The 15,475-nt window shown below is 38.6% G+C and overlaps 1 protein-coding gene across 11 annotated transcripts in view; it reads right to left on the minus strand.

Moving 5' to 3' along the window:
* USP54 (ubiquitin specific peptidase 54) overlaps window positions 1-15,475 on the minus strand; it is a 114,894-nt gene that overhangs the window by 88,241 nt on the left and 11,178 nt on the right. For 10 of the 11 annotated variants that reach the window (XR_010606453.1, XR_010606451.1, XR_010606452.1 and 7 more), the window contains exon 1: window positions 2,911-2,984. The exons of the other annotated variant lie outside the window; for it this stretch is intronic. The gene's annotated coding sequence lies outside the window, so the exon portion shown is untranslated. Of the gene's footprint in view, window positions 1-2,910; window positions 2,985-15,475 lie in introns of those variants that run through there. 11 annotated transcript variants of the gene reach the window in all.

Consider the following 15,475-nt stretch of genomic DNA (forward strand, 5'->3'; position numbering starts at 1 on the left):
GCACATGGCATTGGACTAGCATAACTAGAGTGATAAATACATATCCACTTTCCCCAGTGTCGTCAGGAACTTACATAATTTTGTGACCCTAAATTATGACACCCAACACATAAACCTTGATACATCAGGATCTTAGCAATGCTGTGGTCCTTGATGAAAGGCTTGCAAGAAAGTATTGGAAAAGATTATGCAAGATTGCTTCATCCATCTGCATCAAATAAAGCTGATGCTTTTCCCAGGCTCTTATCTGACATTTAAAGAGAAAAAGGAAATGACAGGTTGGAGGTCAAGGATTCACTTTGAAATCTAACTTACATCAGCATGAAACCAAAATGAAAGTAAGGTCACCAAAAAGTTCTCCCTACCCATATTCATTTGTCCTCTTTGATATTCTAGTTCCCCAGCTTTATTAGTTTACTTTTATATCGCTTAATTTAACAACAGAAAAAACAAGATCATAAAGCCACTGTTATAAAGTAACACCATTTAAAATTTCCTGCACTAATTATTTTCCATTATGTCTTATTTTTAGTGTTTGTCCTATGACTGAACCTTGACAGACCAACATGCCATCAGGATGTACAGCACAAAACTCCCATGAGCATTTAAATCCATATCACGACATTAGAAGAGTTGAAAACAAAAGTCAGTGACACAAGTGATTTCAGGAATCACCCCAATCTTGAGGGGTGGGGGAGATATCATTATTTTAAAATAATTATGAATTGCAAATTAAAATAAGTAAATCCTCTATGAAAATCTGCCATTAGGAAGAAGAGGGGAAGTAACTGCATTTCTTAAGTTATCTTTCTTTTCACCTTGAAATGTTTTCTAATCATTTAAACAACCACTATTTCTTAAAACTGCATGCACCTACCAAAGTTGTTGCAGATGCTTAAAATACAGTGACCTTTCTAATAGTACAACACAATCGCACATGAGGGCTGTTTAAATTGGGTTAGGATGCTAAAATATCGACAAGGAGGATAAGAAACAGCTGATGACTTCTAGAGGAAACAATGAGGCACTTGCCAAAAAATCTATGGAAAGTCACATCCATCACAGTAATAGGTGCTGTAATGAAAAAATATACTTAGCAGTTAAAGAGATTTTCAGGTAGAAAAGTAATTGACCAGATTTCACCCCGTAGCCTAATCCTACTATGTCCTGGATTACTTACTTGTTCACCTTAGCCTGGCATCCTAAAGCTGCATCACCTCTTTGGACTACAAATCTGCTTCTGACAGACCACTGGTGCTCTCTGTGTAAGAGTGTGAAAAAATAGTACTAATTAAACACTATAGCAATGTGACATTCGCTCAGAGGTTCCTCTCCCCCAGGTGTGAGGCACACACAAAGCACAAGTATAAATTAATATACCTAAATATAAAGACTCCGTTGGTCTTAAACCATGCTAGATTAACATATTTCACCCCTTAAAAAAAAAACCCACTATTAATATAAGTCAACTGGTACAACACACATTCCAGGACAATGGCTGTTGCAGCCCATCTATCCATGCAGGATGTCCACTACAAAGCGCAATACAGAATATCAACTAGTGTAGAACATCAGCAGCTAAATTTAGAGAGTAAAAACATCATCTGTTGCATACTGATTAGATTGAAATACTATCAAGGCAATAGGTAAAATAAACCTGCAGAAAGATAGATTAATAGGTGTGCATTGAAAACTAAAAGTAGCACACATCATAACAAATACATATGGCCATACATAAAGCTTTATCTTTATTTTAATGAGGAGTTACTCCAGAATGCTGCTCTGTAGATTTAGAGACTAAATCTGCTTTGGAATCTAATGCAGAAATTAGATGTGGTAGAGATGGGCTTTTCCAATTCAAGACTTCAAAGGGAAGTCTTAGCCTACATTTTTAGCATAAGAATACCAGAGAGACCTTCCTCTAGTCAAGCCTGATAAAGCCTTGTTTTACTTTGCCACATCCTTCTGCAGAGGCCCCCCTGCCAACTTTATCTTCATGTGATAATTCCCTTGAGCAGGGATTTTTGTTTCCATTATTTATTTCTGCCAATGTTATCTTATCTGGTGAAAAGTGAACACATTAGGCAGAAATTAGAACTGCAAATATAAAAGTCTATTTATCATGGAAATTAAATGAATGTTCAAAAAAAGGTTTCAAAGTCTCCTCTACCCTTATTGAAAAAAAAAACAAAACCAAAACAACAACACACCAAACAAACAAAACCAAAACCCAACAAAACCAAACACAAAGCCACAATCAATTCTTTGCCTTTCTTCATCAGAACTAGCAAATGCAATTCCTGCACATACGAAGATTTGAGTGGTGTAAATTCCATAGGGGTTTGCCCATTCCTACCTAACTGGCAAAGGGCATGGTCATTACTCTTCTGCATACAAGTGGGCTATAATCTTTCCATTGTCAAGGGAGGAAGAGCAACTGTAAAACACCTTACATCCCTCCTGTACACCAAACTCTGGTGTTTTGAACTGCCTTTATTTATCACGAGTGAAATTTAACATAGCACCTTCTACCAAGGACAGTAGCAACACAGCACAATTCATCACCATGAGAAATAGTAAAAACCAAGGCAGTATTTGGCGTTCATTTGCTATCTCAGCAACAGTTTAAACATGTAAATACAAATGAGGCGTGTAATGTTACGTATCCTTATACAAAAAAGGCTAAAAATTATGTTTGCAAATAACTGAACGCCCTGCACACAGCACATTTTTCCAGTGTAGTTTGCTGAAGGAGAAAGTCTTTCATTCGCTTATACAGCAGCCAGCACAACACAAAATAAGCCGACACCTGCTGCAGCGGACCCGCACCCAGAAGCCTCCGCCCGCCCCTCCCGGCACCCGCACCCAGCAGCCTTTCCCACGCCCTCCCGGCACCGCCGCCCCGCTCACCCGCGCTCCCGGGAGCCGCCGCCGCCCCGTCCCGCGGCGCGGGCAGCGCGGGAGCGGTGGCGGGAGCCGTGGCGGGAGCCAGGGCCCCGCCCCCGGCACCATGACGTCACCGCTCCGGCCGCGCACCTGATCCCCGGGCAGGTCGGGCCTTAAAGGCGCAGCGGGGGGGAAAGTCGCGGCCGCTGCGGGGAAGGTCGGCAGGCAGGAGCGGGCAGTAACGACAATGGCCGCGCTCGGGTAGCACCCAGAGCCCGCAGGCTGGAAGCACGGGGCCGCCCGAGGCCTTTCAACACCTCCTGTGCACCTGCTGGAAACGGACAGGGCCCCCGCAGCTGCGCTCTGCCCTCGGCACCTCTGGCGGCAGCGCAGCCGGGCGCTCGCTGCCTTCCTCCCCGCAGAGGGAGGGCGCTGCTTGTGGAAATAATTTGGGTGAGCAAACCCTGCCGCTGGGGATTTTAGCGGCGTACCCCAAATCTTTTCACAGCTCTTTTCTTTAGAAGGCCCACGGCCGCCATGGGCTTTACCTCTTCGACAGTCGCCATCCACGAATCCAAACGGCAGCAATTCTTAAGCACCTGAAGGCCACAACTCTTCTCTTTCACACCAAAAAATGCAGTGCCAGCTTGCCCATTGGCAAAGGGAGGCTTGCCTGTTCTCAGGAGCATGTATAGAACCAGATATAGAACAATAACTACTTTAATGTTAAATACTGTACTCGTGCCAGAAGAAACCAACTCAACATGGCACAAAACTTGTAACTGTTTAGTTTGTACCACCAACACCTGGCAAATGAGACTCACCCAAAATGTAGCTGGGATAAATCAAACCATTATCACTATTCTCTTCCCTAATCAAAATCAATTGTCCCCTTACCCTGCCCAGTGATCCTCTCTACTAAGGAAATGTGCTGGAGGACAAGAGACCTTTAAATCAGTATCTGCATCACTTCCACTCAGCTGGGCAAATAACATTACATGTGGAAGAGATAAGAATTAAACAGAAGCTATGAACACTAAAATTTCCTATTCAAGCAGCAAATTTGAACAGAAACACAGTAGCTCCTATACTGTGTCATACTTCCAATTTTTATCTAATCCATAAAGGAAACATTGTATTCCCATATACCCGGTCATGAAAACACAGCAGCCTCACTTAAAACTCCAGGAGGTGGCTGGGAATTCTCAAGCTGCAGCCACGCAGGCTTTTTTTTTTTTTTCCTTTCTTTCACTACTGTTAGCATAAAGTCACTGGCCTAGACCAACTACCAGGATTAATGGCCACATCCTCCAACTTTCAGGGCAACTTCATGCAAATCAATCTCTGTCAGCTCCAATTCCTGATCTGTAAAACATCAACAAATGATACTTACTTTCCCAATTCTCATCTGTGCTTTCAGTGATAGTTCTTCCTTTTAGACACAAAAGACGAAGTAATAAAGGAAAGTATCGCCCATTGTCTAACTAATATCATAAAGGTCTTACTTAACCTTCTACAGGTATTTCCAAACAATTATTTGATTCTGCAAAAGTCATCCTTTTTATTTGTTTCTATGCATGGATTCCATCATCAGTTATCCCAGCACTCAAAAACAGTGTCAGCCTTTTGAAGAGCAGCATTCAGAGCAGAAGAGGAAACACACCATTCTGGTTTGCATATAGGAACAGGCTGAGTTATGCTTTAACACAATGTATTATAGCCTCACACACAAAATTTTGCTTCTTGCGAATAAGGAAGAGATCATAAAATATATGTTTATTAAAATACCTAAATTACATTCTACTCTCATTTTCCCCTACAGACATTATTCCTTTCTCCTCCTGACATTTTAGACATTCATATACCTAAAAACATTTTCTTCATGTTTAAACCTTTATTCCACCCCCCCCCCCCCCCATTTTCTGAGTATTTGTAAGATCTGTATTTCTGCTTTACCAAGATTAGTTAACTAAGATTACTATACCAGATAATCAGGACTATCTTTCAGAAAATGGTGCATGTGACATAGCATGTTTTCTAAAATAGAATTTCACATTCCTACTAATCTCAAACTGCACATGGACGGAAGTTATATGATGTTATTTTATTTACCTACTTAAAAAAAAGGTTTTAGAGTAATCTGAATTAAATTAGTATTGATGGTAAGCACCAATGCTAAACACTTTTAGAACTAAGAGATCTCATCCTCTCAGCTCTCTAAGCTATTACTCAAACATTACAAGAAAACTTCTTGCTTTTTTATCTTTCATTCTAAGCTGAGAGACTGTGGAACAATCAAAACAGTTATCTCTACACCATAATTATAAAAACACTTTTTATCAAAAGCTAGGCTGCCAGTTCATTAGTACTAGTTTCAGTTCAGCATCTCATTTTCTAAAATATCAGTGGCAAACAAGCAGTGGGATTTTATTTTAAATAATATTTATAACACATTATCCTAATTATTGATAATATTGAATGTCAAATTTAAATACACGTAAATACACTCTTCCCTCAATAAAAATAATGTTAATAATTTTAAAATGTTGCATTTTAAAAAATAAATAATGTCTCGGTTGATTGTTACCCATCCTGTTCGGTGCCCTTTTGATCACTGAGCTCCCACCCTCACAGAGACGGCTTTGCAGCTTAGGTTCGGCCTGGAAGTCGGCTCTCAGCAGCTGGCAGATCGACTATTGTCTGTAGCAAGTTTGCAGCATTATTGCTTGTCCAGGCTATTGTGTTGCCTTGCCTTCCCCTAGAACCAACTATTAAATTAAACCTACATATTTACACATATTACCATCCAACATAGCTATCCACTGCCAATGTTGAATATTCAAGACTTAAAATTACAGCTCAGTTCTGTTTTGCACAGTGTAATCACAACAAAATAGCTTCTAAACCTTATTTTATGTAAAGACCACTGGATTTTTTCTGAATCTCAGTAGCCTAAATAAAATTCAATCTCCTTTTAGTACCCTGAATAAATACAGTGTCATTTAAGAGCACTTAGCTGCCAAGTTTCTAACATAAGACAAACTTCAATTTATTTCTATCGCAAGGAGACAGTTCAAACTCCACTTTACAGTGAAAGTAGGTATATCCGTCTCATAGTCCATGTTTAGGCACATAAAAAATTCTTGCACAGAAATACTGCTGAAGAGTAACAGAGAAGTATAGTTTAGCATGGTGGTCTGTGCAGAAAGGATTGGAGAATTCAAAGTATCTAAAAACTTTACACAGGACTGACTGACTTGTTAGCCTTTATTTTTCACATCAGTCACCTGTAATATTTTCAAACAACAATGAACTTACAATAAAGCTGAGCCATATCCCATTTTGGAAGTGTACCAGCACTGCATTAAGAATGGACCTTCCTCCACTTCCTTCAGACCTCAAACCTACTACTCAAACTTTAGACTTTGTGACATCACTAAATTGCAAGTCTGGATTGTAATTCTGCTAACAGATTCTTCATAGCACCACACTTTTAACTTATGCTTATAAACAAAATGTCTTAACATTGCAATTCTACAAAGAGACAGCCAAATACTACGTACTTTAAAAGGACATCCAACAGCCCAGTCCAGCATTCCACAGTGGGAGGCATCCTTCCTTTACTGAATAAAAGCAAGGCAAAAGTAATTCTGGTTGGTCAAGAGTCAGTTAATTACTATCTTCATTAAGTCAAGCATAGAAAGTGCATCATGAACAATAAAGACGGGGTGTGTACTTCATTAGATTTTCAAGTGCAGCTAAGCAAGGTAGAAGCCCAGTTCCATGAAAAACTAAATTATTTAAGGCATCCACATTCCAGTTCTTTAAGAAAAAATAAAGCCATGAGTTTTCTCATCTATCTATGGCTTTCAAAAACAATAGGTAAGATACAAGATGAAATTATCCGTTGACCAACAGCCCTCTGCTGCTGTAGATGTCATTGCTACCCAGCCATGCAGGAGAAAAACAGCTCTATCACCCTAACCTGGAGAGCTGGCAGAAGCTCAGCACTCCCAAACCCCAGGCGTTCTCAACTAGATCATTTGAATTGCACCAAATGCTGGTTTTGCCTCATACACCCAGAAGCATCAATACCACTTAGAGCTTGTTGTGATGAAGTTGCAACATCTTGCAACTTCTGTACTATGCTATGTCTTTATTATACATTCCACCTACATAGGAGTCTCATCCTTCCAATTCCAGTGGCACATGCTGTTGGCATTCTCTTAGAGACTTAGCATTTTTGGCATATTTTTCAAAGATTATTTTATCACTGAGTATCCATCAGCAATAAACTATGTTACTTTGTATTCCATTGCAGTAAGAGTCCTCATATTTATTCCAAATATCTATATCACCTGCTAGATTCATACAGCTAGCTCTAAATTTTCAATTTAAAAGCAAGAATTTCTGTCTCTGATGGTTTAAAAAAAAAACCAACCCCACAACATTTAGATATGACCAGACCCTGAACAAGCACAAACCTGTGAGTTCTCCCCATGTGTATTTGTCTGGAAATTTGAAAGCTAATGATCAACATTTAAATCATCAATGTCAGCAATAGCTTCCCTTGCAGATATACAAACGTGACCACCCAGAAAGTAAAGCACATGATGAAGAAAAAACATTAAAATGTAGCCCAAATTCACTTTGGGATAGAGAAGGCAGAGAGTAGGATAAGAGCAACCAGTGATCTGGTAGGAGAGCTCACATAAACCCCTCATATCCAAACCAATAACAAATGTATCTTTCAAATCACCCTGATCCTTTCTGTGACACACAAAAAACTCCACCTATTAAAAGCTCCAGAATGCTTCCCTGCAGGATGTTGGACCCCTAAAGTTTCCACATCAGACATCTCCCCTGTGTTTAAGGGCTTCTCACCACCTCTTGTCCAACTGTCAGAACTTCCAGGTTCCTTCACATAAACATCTCAAAATGGTAAAGAAGTAATAAAGAAATATTTTTTTTTAAAAAGGGAGCAGGGGCAAAAATGTAAATTGGAAGCAGCTCACAATAAGTTGTTAGAAAGAAGAAACACTGAAATGATTATTTTTCCTCACATTTACTTAAACAAAAAGCCCTATTAAAAAGTGCTTGAAGCTGGGACAAATTCCACTCTCAAGCGCAGAATCCAGGCTTGGCTGGCTACACTGTACACAGGCTGTTGGCTTTGACTCATGCAATCCCTTATTTCTCTTTGAGAAAATGGAAACTAAAATTGCTAAGCAAGGTAATTTCCAGCTGTGATGATTAAAGATGCGTTCTAGGGTATAACAATGCAAATGGGGACTCAAAATATGCCAACAACACATGTTACAGCCTCAGGTAACTGAGGCTGCACTCATTTCTCAGTGGAGAAATACACAATGGAAATGGGGAAAGATTTTATAAACAAAACAATTACCTACAGTACACTCCTTGTTTTCTTATGGTAATAATATGTTGAGTCCCTAAAGTGCTGGACTGACAACTGAAGTCATTATGAAAATGAGAAAGAAATAAAAGCTGACTATTGATAGCCCTGTCAAGGACATAAAGTAGGAAAAGCAAGCTGAAAATCTTGTCTGGTATACCTAGTGCTTATGTAGTGAGGTATCAACAAAAACAAGATGAAGGCTACTGAGTTAGAGGACATTAGAAGCAGAAGGACTGGCAATACAGAGGCTGTCTGCATTATCATTTTGTCTCATGGATACAGTCTCAGGGTAAATAGTCTTCATGTACAAACTGTTCATTTTTTTTTTTAAATCAGTAACATTCCAAAAAGTCTATACATACTGTTCATCAGTCTTAAAATAATGTTGTTATTCAACACACAGCTAAATAAAGAAAATGCTTTATGAGAAACAACAGTTAATTATCTCAGGAACTGGTCTTTTGCTCCTGGTCCAAGACCTAATCTGCCTTTTTTTTTTTTTTTTGCAATAATTTAAGATAATTTAAATTAATTTGTCTTGCCCTACCTCTCATAGATGGGCCTTATACTTGACAGCTTCTCACCTTCTTGAAATAGCCTACTACATATACAAACACAAGAAGTTATGCCTTCCAGTTCTCTTTTTGGGGCTTGCACACTCCCCTCTTCCCTAGTCCAAATTATTTCTGTCTTTCCCATTAGGCCACATTTTCTAGACCTCAAATTATTTGATTACTCTTCTCCTAGCCTTTCTTCAGCTGAGCTTTATTTTCTTGGGGCATTTGACTTAAGCAGACAGAACACTACAACTGAGGACTTACCTGTCAAAAAAAAAGATTGTTGTGTATGTTTTATGGCCCACACTAATATTTTTATCCCTCCTGATATAATGTTTATCCTTTTACAACATCAGGAATTCTGGAGAACTGTTACCTAATTACTTGTTCCCTACCCTGTATTTGTGTGTTTCACAGTTTCTGCTAAGTGCAGAACTTCGATCTCCTATTTATCTCCTAAGATTTCCTCAATTTTCTTAAAATATTTTTGTGCCCTTAAACTTGTGCCCTACGCATACACATTACTTCCACATTTTGGGGGCATTTTTAGTGAATCAATTTTGTAAGCACACTCTCTATTCCATCATCAAGGTCATTAACAAAAAGATTGAAGCAGAATGAGTACAGACCCAACAGACCGTGGAGGATGCACATTCAATACAACCATTTCGTTTTGACAAACAATCATTAAAAACCACCCACCAGGCACAGTCATCCAACAAGCCTTGCTCCTACTCTACAATAGTTTCTTTTAGGCCATGTTTCATGTGATAATCTTACAAATGAGTGAAGAACAGTGCCAAAGAACTCACTACCATGAAAATATTAACATTCACACTTTTCTTGTCAATTCACAGGCCTTATTGTCATGTCACTGAAGAAAATTAAACTGGCACAACTATTTACTCTTCTTAAATTCATGGTGGTTGTGATTCATGTTCTTGTTGTTTCTCAGAGGTTTATACTTCATGCAAGAATTTGTTCAAAATGTGGAAGATGAGAGGAATAGTCTATAATTCCCTGGTTGCTCTCCTCCTACCTCTCCTTTTCATTTGCAAGTCTTCCAGCATCTCAAATAGCAGCTAGTGGTACTGAGATAGCTTTGCTCACATTTTTTTCTTTAACATGTCAAAGGATGAATTTCATAAAGTCCAGCCTAATAAATAACCTATCCAAGTACTAAGAAGGACCTTATCTAGTTAATAGTACAAATACTAATGTTTTTGAAGAAAAAAAAGTACCATTCCAGACACACCTTGCTTTGTCCACCACAGAAGGAGGAGGCTAAACCACTGATTTATCATGACTTTTGCCTGAGAAGCAAAACATGTTTGTATAAACCACTAGCAAATTAACTACATATACTCAAGGGAAATCTCAGACAATATATTAACAAAGGAAAATGTGCGTTGCAACTGGTCAGTCACTAATTTACAGCTTACCACATTTTTCATGATGAGGCAAAGTAATTTACAAGGACAAAATACTCAGGCTTCAACTGGCAGGATTTAGGGGGTTGGTTTTCATGTTTGTTTGTTTGCTTTTTGCTGTAGGCACACTTTTAAAAAGATTAATGTTTTGGAAACAAGTAAGAATGTTACAAATGTTACTGTTCTTTTATCGATCCTCTTAGCAATATTGAACACTAATACTAATCACTATAGCATTTTACTGGACAATTTGAAGTGGGCTGGCATTCAGTGTATTTTGAAAGAGACATTAAACAACTGTGTTTGATTTCCTTTTACATGAAATAGAGTAATTACTATAGCTCCCATAACATAATCATTTCAACTCAGAGCTCAAGAACCGAACGTGTTTAGGAAAATTAACATGGTAAGAGACACACCTTGCAGACGTGATTTGCACTGCTGCTCCACACGTCACAGCTATTTCCATCAATACAAAAAATGGCATTGATGCAGGATCCTAATATTACCTTTAAATTTGGATAGTAAGAGCGCTCTCATACCTAGTTCACTATCTGCTACATGATTAGCTTCTATGCTGTATTCATAACCACACTGGAATTCAATTCAAATACACACTTAGTTCAACAATTCTCTAACAGAACTATGCAGGTGAGAGAGAAATTAGATTTAATTCAGACACTCTTGTGTATGGATATGCACGCAAGCTACATTAGCAAAATCATCTGATAACTCATAAGAACTCATTGTAATGCAGTTTCATTATGCTACTTTGCCTATCTTCCAAGAACATTCCTCCCTCCTGCCCCAAGAAGTTAACAGATTTTAGAACTATTTCTGTAAGAAGACAGCACAAGATCTCGTTCCTCTTCTCTGCTGAACTGGGGATGTGACAGTGCTAGAACAGCCAAAAACACCCAAATTCTATTCCCAGTTCTGTGCTAACATCCTCTGACAAGCCAAGCCTTTGTGCCCATTCGTTCTGGCTACTGATGATACCATGCCAAAGTACATTTGTTGAAGTCTCTGGACTGAAAGACTCACAACAGACTTCTGAGAAAAAAAAAAAGAAAGTGAAAAATATGCTGAAAACTGAGTTTGCCTGGATTAATTTTCAAACAGTAAAAGGAATACTGCCTGCTTACGTAGCAAAGAGAAGAAATACATCCTCAGCTCCTTGCTTGTCAGAGGAAGTCTTGTTTCTGGACGTTCATCACAAGCAGGAAGGGAGCAGTACCATTTACAGTAGCTGACCCTGATTCCAACACATTTAATCCTGGGTAATGGCTACATACCATGTGATGGGGAAGGCTGGTGTAATAAATATCCAGTGGAAACTAATGGTGTAGTGGCCCAGTTCTCATTCCTCCAAAATTTTAAGTGCCATCATCTTTCCCGTGGTATCAACCCACCAACTGTTACTATTTGGATGGATAAGCTAAACCTAAAGACATTACTGAAACAAAAAAGTTGCGCATACTCCATTCTCAAGTATTTACCAATGAGCTGAACCCACCAGCCTTCTCTCCTTTATATTTACTTCCCTTTTGAGGGTCAACAGTTTCTCTACTTAAAAACTGGCTACTTTGAAACTGCAAAGTTTTAAGTGATTACATTTTAAAAAACTAGACCATTTCCATGGCTCCATTTAAAAACATGCTGATACTCTACTGAATACATGCAACTTTTGCCAACATTATTACTTGTAGCGACACAGATGTTTGTTATCCCCACTTAATTGGGCACAGCAAGAATTAATCTAGAGCCAGGGCAAAGACAGAAGTAGTTAAGACTACATACTGTCTCACTAAAAACACCTTCCACAAGCAACCTAGAAAGCTTCGCAGTTGCACAGAATGCAATGGGATCATTAAACACAAATATACTCCCAGCAAGGGCTAACCTCCCCCACAAAGAGCAAAGCTGCAGTCAAACACTTTGGACAAAAGTGCTAAAAATTTGTGTGTATTGAGGGCTGCGGAACACGTGGTCTGGTACACAGGCTTCACTGAGATCTTCCTGAGGTATATACAATTAACAGGTATTATTTGCATAAATCCTTTGTGGTTCTAAAGCTTGACTCTTACAAACAATTCCTGCCACCACATCCCTGAAATATTAAGGTAGAACCACAAAAGATACAGCAAAAGAAGACAGGAGTAGATAGTTAGGAAGGGAGCAAGGGGACTGTAATAGAGATCTTTATATCACAAGTGATTATGCATTATTTCACAATACTATAATCTGGAAAACAAAGAAATCATGAGGTAACAGGTTTAAACACAAATATAGAGTTACAAACTCACTATTTACCATGTAAATCCTGGAATTCCCCGAGAATGTTGTCTATGTCTAAATACAATTTGGTTCAAAAAAACTAGACTTATTGATGGAGGACAGGTCGATCAGAGGCAATTATAGATTATTATCTAGATCCAGTTCAGGATAGCCCTAAACTACCAACAGTTGGAGAGATAAAAAACAAATAATGGAAGACACATTTTTAGATTTGCTTTGGTTTTTCATAATCTTTCACTATATATTTTCTTTAGGCCATAGTTGACACTGCTTGACCAATAGAAATGATGTAACACTAGCCAAAAGCCTTTGCTAAAAAAAACAAAACAAAACAAAACAAAAAAAAACCACACACACACCAAACCCAACCCAAATAATAATAAAAAATAGAACAAAGTAACCTCACCAAACAAAAAGACTGCGTAACAAAAAAACAACAGTGAACAAACAAAAAGCCATAAAAATGGAGACAACTAATTACCAACTGATTGTTGGGGACAAAGAATAAGTTGACTCAAAGAACAAATTTTCAATGAGGCAACCAAAGAGGGACACCAAGCAAAGTTCCTTCCCTTGTTAACTATTCTCCCTGTTGTCAACTATCAGTCTACCAACACAGAAAGACAATAAAGGAGGTATGATATTAAGTCCAAATACATGAACCCTGGAAGAAACAGATACAAGCCTAAACGAAAAGAATGACCACCTACAACCCTGCCATAAAATTACAGGCAAGGAAGAGGAAAGAACCCCACAAAGCTGAAAAACCAAGTGATTCTGGGAAGCAACCAATGAAAATAACGGGGTGGCAAAAGTTAAAAGATTCAGCAATGTAAAATGCGTGAGCTGGAGAAGAATGTCAGAGCACCCCCCTTGATTACCACCAGAATAAGAGACTGGGCTAAGCAGATTCTCGGTCTAACTCAGCATGGAAGCTCCCATGTTTTTCACTGAGAAAGCCAGGAAGATTGAACGTGAAGAGCAAACTCAGTACTAAATCTCACAAATGTTTCAAACCAAAACACCAGACTCAAGTTCTTCTATATTTTCCTCTGTATTTTTCTTCTCCTTACTGCAAAGGATCCGAAAGAGCTGAGCAAGCAAGCAACACCATTGTAGTTCATAAAAGAGGCAGATCTTGCACAAACGTGTAAGTAACTGGGAAATAAATTGATGAACCTTGCATAATAAATATTGTTGCTTTTTATTAGTATTAGTATTGCCAATTTACACCATTTCAAAAATCCATGCTAATACTTTGCCTAGCAATTCAACCTGATTATCTTTTGTATTAGGCAAAGTTATATTTGTGATCAAAATGTAGATAAATATGCAGTCAAGTGACATATAAAACCTACGTCATTCATAACACAAAACTTTCAGTACTGGCATCCTGGCTACATCCAGAAATCTGAAGGTACCAGCAAACGTATTTTCCTGTTATTTCAATTCAATGGAAATAAAAGACTCACAAGGCTGAAATTTAAACAGCATAAGAAAACAGGACTGATTCCAGCTGTAAAAATGTCTGTATTTCCAATCCCAGGTTGCTGCCTAAGGCAGCAACAGCCACCACGGCCACAGATATTCTCTCCTGGGAGAAACTTCTGTCTGCAAAAAAGAGGTTACTCCAGTTGTGGAAGCAGGAGAACAGGCATCATTAAAAACATGACAAATGCCACTCTAGATTATCCTAGTCTAAAGTCCAAATGATTTCTGCAATACCAATATACATTGATAAAATCCTAGTGCAACAGAGGATAAATTTCCCTAATGACTAAAGAATCTCCAAAGCAATTTTGCCTTGAAACTACACAAAAATGCCAGTATTTCCTCCAGGAAGATATGTTTCTTTATAAAAAATGTCAAATGGATCTTTGGCAGTGATACAGTTTTCTTATTCCAACTTCCAATTTTCAAAGCCATGGTTTCAAAGATCTCAATCTGTCAATAGGGCAAGAAGATAAGTTGTGACATTAAGTCCAAGTAAGCTTAGAGGAAGGCACTGGATTTGGCATTGCATTTCCCAAGGAACACGCAGATGATGGGCAAACACATACACATGCTTCCCCCTCTGCTCCCAAATTGAGAAATCAAGACATTTACGTGAATGCTATTGAGGCAGAAGAATATCATTTTCCTCTCTCTAAAGTAATTTGGATAATTATAGCTTACAAATAGTGCTGAACACTTGAAGGAACTATTAAGTAATTAGACTTTGCAAGTGTGTCATTTATTTCGTAAAGCCCAGACAGGAGAAAAAAAAATTGACACACACACCTGTTTGACCATTAGCTTTTCCAGGAAGTTCCTGCTAATATAGAAAGTTATAAGTGTCCATGTCTCAAAAGCCAGAATTCAAGTGATTAGCTTTGTCTAGACTGATATGTGTAGTGCTCCATTAGTATTATGATGTTTTTTATGAGATCAATAACAGAATCCTCTGTGAAAGCTGATTGGAAGACCCCAAAGAATGGTTTTCCAGAAGTGTATGGACAGAAGACAAGTCCTTCATAGAGTGATAGAAAGTCCTATATATCAGCTACTGTTGCAAACACGCTTTTTGTTCAAGGAGTACATTATGCTACTATTTCTTTTCCTTCTGAGGAGGTAAACTGCTTGTGAGATGAAGGATTAAGGATAGCACTATTCGAGAAAAAACTAGTAACCAAGAGCCTTCATGCTGTCCTGAGCTAGGGCACCTACAGATTATAAGGTAATGTCCTGGCTTTCATTAAAAGGGACTGAGAGTTTATCAGCCTCCTGAAGACCAAGAGTTTTCCCATAAACTCTTCAGAGCAGCCCAGAGCTGGCCTTTGCCAGCCCTCGACAGACTCAGCCTCATCATCGCTGGTCCTCATTAATGTGGTAACATTATCAGTCAA

Source organism: Caloenas nicobarica, chromosome 7 (assembly GCF_036013445.1).
Source record: "Caloenas nicobarica isolate bCalNic1 chromosome 7, bCalNic1.hap1, whole genome shotgun sequence".
Classification (NCBI taxonomy): domain Eukaryota; kingdom Metazoa; phylum Chordata; class Aves; order Columbiformes; family Columbidae; genus Caloenas; species Caloenas nicobarica.